Source organism: Herpailurus yagouaroundi, unplaced genomic scaffold, assembly GCF_014898765.1.
Source record: "Herpailurus yagouaroundi ecotype Mexico unplaced genomic scaffold, PumYag 161, whole genome shotgun sequence".
NCBI classification, from domain to species: Eukaryota; Metazoa; Chordata; class Mammalia; order Carnivora; family Felidae; genus Herpailurus; species Herpailurus yagouaroundi.
Genome location: NW_024412402.1, coordinates 25,301,954 through 25,307,128, shown reverse-complemented (window position 1 = coordinate 25,307,128; position 5,175 = coordinate 25,301,954).

The window sequence follows — 5,175 nt, the reverse complement described above, 5'->3', positions numbered from 1 at the left end:
GAGCCCAGTCTCTTAACTGAATAGCAACACTGGTAGTTGCTGTTTTCAGCAGGGTTGTTACTCAAGTCAATTCAGATCAATTTAACACAAAAGGTATCTCAAGTACCTATTCATGCAGGGAGCCCCTTGTGAAAATCAAGAGAGATGTGAGACAATTGATAGGAAAGTGCTTTGGAGGAGATCTATGGAGGAGACCTAGTAGTTTTTTGTTTTTGTTTAGTTTTGTTTGGCATTTAGTTTTCTTTTTTTCAAGTTTTTATTTAAATTCTAGTTAGTTAACATATGTGGTAAAGTTGATTTCAGGTGTAGAATTTAGTGACTCATCATTTACACATAAAACCCAGTTCTCATCACAGCAAGTGCCCTTCTTAACGCCCATCACCCATTTAGCCCCTCTCCCCCTACATCAACCCCCAGTTTGTTCTCTATAGTTAAGAGTCTCTTATGGTTTGCTTCCCTCTCTTTTTTCCCCCTTTCCACATGTTCATCTGTTTTGTTTCTTAAATTCCACACATGAATGAAATCATATGGTATTTGTCTTTCTCTGATTGACTTAGCATAATACACTATAGCTCCATCCATGGCATTGCAAATGGCAAGATTTCATTCTCTTTGATACCGAGTAATATTCCATTGTGGAGATCGATCTATCTATATCTATCTATCTATCTATCTATCTATCTCACATTTTTATCCATTCATCAGTCAATACACATTTGGGCTCTTTCCATAGTTTGGCTATTGTTAATAATGCTGCTATAAGCATCGGGGTGCATGTGCCCCTTTGAATCAGTATTTTTGTATCCTTCGGGTGAATACCTAGTAGTATAATTTCTGGGTCCTAGTGTTTTTAAAATAAAAGTATAACCACATAAACACTAAAGCAAATAAGTAAATAAGGCATTTCTAATTTACTGAATCTACAAAGGATTAAATTTTTAATAGGTGATCTAAACATTCTTCTGTTTAAATATATATATAATCAGAGCAATTAGTTTTTCCCTTCAACTGTAAGAGTACTATAATGCGAGATAGTTTAAAGATATTGAAAAGTTCAGACAACTTGAAAATCCAGTTTTGACTGAGGTCATCATGTTATGATCACAAGACTACTTGTGTCCCAAAGCACTTTGTGAATGTCTTTGTTGTAGCTATCACACACTGAAATTATATTTTCTAGTTGTTAGCTTTCTGGGCCCATAAACTCCATCCAAGTTAAGTTGTGTTTATCTGTACATATGCTGCACCTAATATAGCACTTGGCACAGAGGTTTTCCTTAAGGCATGTCTATTCTGCTCCTTTTGGTTTTATTTATGGAACAGCCAAATGAACAGTGACGGAGATTAGCTTGACTTTCCCTATGTCCTTGCTGCAGGGGTCAAATCCCTTGCTAGGCTGCTGGTAAACTGAACTCTGAATAATAACTGAGGGTGACAGTGTGCATTGCATTTGTAATAAGTAGCATTTCATCAACCTTTTATGAAGGGAACAAACAGATATCAATATAACACCTATTTTTGCTTCAAGTCTGAACAGAAATCTCTCAGAACTAAATGCCAGAAAGCAGCCCAATTACTAGGGAGATATTCATCTTCCATGCTCCACAGCAACATTCTAAGCATGAGTCCATATCTTCTCACATCTCCTCTTTTCTTTACCTTCCAAGTTCAGGCTCAAATTGCCTCATACCTGACTACTTCCAGAACCTATGGATTGGGTATGCCTTATCTTCTTTGTCTTTCCCCACTCCTACTCATCTTTCATATGCATTCCAGAATGTTCTCATCAACGAATTATCTCATCATATCTTCACTAAAAACATTCTGTGCCTCTCCACTACTTATAAAATAAAACAAACCCTTTGGTTTTTATAACTCTCCATCCAGATTCAACTTACATTTTCTTTCTGTCCCATGCCAAGGCCAAAGCACAACAAAAGAAAGGTGCAAACAGCTCCCACACAAATTCTTCACTTTTTCTGCTCCGGGTTCTTTCCTGTCTGAAACTGACTTTCTTGGTTCTCTTTAAATATTATGCATTTTCATAAAACTTTAATTTGAATTCCTACCTTCTTTATGAATCCCTTCCTACTTATCACTTTTGCTAGATCACTCTCTCTCTACTATAGACCTATCGTTACCTTGCACTACAGCTGTTAAAAAGGCCTTTAGGAATTTGAGAAAATGGCAGTGGAGTAGGAGGACCCTAGGCTCACCTCATCTCATGAACACAGCTAGGCAACTACCAAATTATTCTAAATACCCCAGAAATCAACCTAAAGACTGACAGAATAAACACCACAACTACAGGGAGAGAAGAGGCCACATCAAAGAAGGTAGGAACTGCAGAGAGATGGTTTGGGGGAGAAATGGACCATGGGTGCTGTAAAGGGTAGGGAGCCATGGGGGAAGAGAAAGGCAAGAGAGAGAGGAGCACAAAGGGGAATGCACAAGAACATTTCTGAAAGGCACTGGCTGGGAAAATGAGAGAAGCTGATTTTTAAGTTCTTGCAACCAGTGGGGCTTAAAGACTGGAGTTTTAAAGGTCAGTGGACTTGGCTAGATAGAGACCTGTGGGTACTGCCCTCCTCCTGGAGAGAAGGTAGGCAAACAACCCAGAGACAATGTGGAAACAGAGATCTGAAGAACACCTGGGTCACACATGGGGGAGATTATTCGCTTTTCTTGGAGTGCATCCAGAGGGGTAGTGTTCACAGAGATGCCTCTCTGGGAAAAATTGCCCCTCCAATGTCCCTCAGCCTGAATGCCTACCCACCTGTGGGGGGCAATTCAGCCCTGACACTGGCCACCTAGCCTGCTTACTCCAAGTCACACACCACTGTGCTCTGGTGCCACTGCTCTTCTCAGTAAAACCTGCTTGAATCCCAGCACTACAAGACCCTTCCCCAAAAGACCAGTGCAGGGCCTGCCCATACCACATCCCTAAAGCCTAGAGTTTTGTTTTGTTTTTGTTTTGTTTTGTTTTGTGTTTTAAGCCTGGAGTTTTAAAAGTCAGTAGGCTTGGCTGGGATAGAGCCCTGAGAGCACTTGCTGTTCCTGGCAGTCAAACAACCACAGGTGGACAGTATGGAAAAAGCAATCTGAAAAATGCATGGGTTATACAGAGGGGAGGTTATTCTTTCTTCGTGGAGTGCTTCCCTGAAAGGAAGCTTTCACAGAGATGCCTTTCTGGGGACAAAGGAGCTGGCTGGTGTCATTTCCCTCCCCCACCTTTCAGCATCAAAACAGAGCCACTTGCGGGAGCAAGGCAGTGCTCACAGTGGTTGCCTAACCTGCTTACACCAAGTCCCACACCATGTGGTCTGGCAGGACTGCCCCACTCTGTTAAACTTGCCACATGTCCACACCATGTCTCCTGACCAGTGAGTTCTGCAGGGCACCGGTTCTAGTTGAAGTAGCATCAGGTCTCATTTATCAAGCAGACTAGAGCATATCTAGTTAAGATTTACCACTCTGGCCAAGGATCAAACACTGCCCACTGCAGGCAAGAAGAGTCTCTGCAGATGACTGGCCTGAAGGAGAGAGTAACCAGAACACAACAGCAGAGTACACACAGCACAAACCAGACACCCTCCTTGAAGAGCCAGGCCCTGGATACTACAGGAGCTCTTCTTCATAAAGCCATTACTCTCAGCAGTGAGAAACATAACAGGCTTTTCTAACACAAAAAAGAAGACAGAGACTTAGACAAAATGCTAAGGTGGAGGAATTCATCACAAATGAAAGAACAAGACAAGGTCATGGCCAGAGATCTAAGCAAAATAGATATAAGTAGCATACCTGGTGGGGAATTTAAAGCAACAATCATAAGGATACTCACTGGACTTGAGATAAAAAATGGAGGACTTCAGGGAGACCCCTACAACAGAGATAAAAGAGATTAAAAAAAGAATCAGTCAAAAAAAAAAAATGCCATAACTGAGACCAGAAACAGGCTTGCAATGAACACAAGACTAGAAGAAGCAGAGGAATGAGTTAGTGATATGGAAGACAGAATAATGGAAAATAATGAAGCTGAACAAAAGAGAGAAAGAAGAAGTATAGAACACGAGAATAGACTTAGGGAACACAGTCAAATGTAATAACATTTGTATTATAGGAGTCCCAAAAGAAGACAAGAGAGAAAAGGGGGAAGAAAATTTATTTGAAGAAATAATAGCTGAAAACTTCCCAAATCTGGGGGAAAAAAAAGACATCCAGATCCAGGAACAGAGGACGCCCATCAAAATCAACAAAAGCAGGCCAACACCAAGACATATTGTAATTAAATATACAAAAGATAGTGATGATGAAGAAAAAAGTCTTAAAAGCAGCAAAAGAAAAGTAATCCTTAGCTTACAAGGGAAAACCTATAAGGCTAGCTACAAATTTCTCAGCAGAAACCTGGCAGGCAAGAAGGGAGGGGCATGATATATTCAAAGTGCTGAATGGGAAAAATCTACAGCTAAGAATACTCTATCCAGCAAGGCTATTATTCAGAATAGAAGGAGAGATAAAGAGTTTCCCAGACAAAAAAAAAAACAAAAAAAAAAAACAACCAAAAAACAAACAAAACTAAATGAGTTCATGACCACTAAACCAGCCGTGCAACAAATATTAAAGAGGACTCTTTGAATGGAAAGGAAAGAACACAAGTGACAAAGACAAGAAACAATGACCAAACAAGTAATAAAATGGTACTAAATACATATCTATCCGAATGTAAATGTACTAAATGCTCCAATAAAAAGACATAAGGTGTGGAAATGGATAAAAAACAAGAATCATTCAACAGGATCAGGTGGGATTTATCCCTGGGCCACAAGTGTGGTTCAATATTTGCAAATTGTATGAATGACTGCCCTAGTCATCTTGGTCAGCTGTAACAAATACCATAGATAGAATGGTTTAAAAACAAACATTTACCCGGGCGTCTAAGTGGCTCAGTCAGTTAGGCGTCCAACTTCATGTCAGATATTGGTCTCACTGTTCCCAAGTTTGAGCCCCATGTCAGACTCTGTTTTGACAGCTCAGAGCCTGGAGCCTGTTTCAGATTTTGTGTCTCCTCTCTCTCTCTGCCCCTTCCCCACTCACACTCTGTCTCTCTCTCAAAAATAAATGAACATTAAAAATAAAATAAAATAAAATAAAATAAAATAAAATAAAATAAAATAA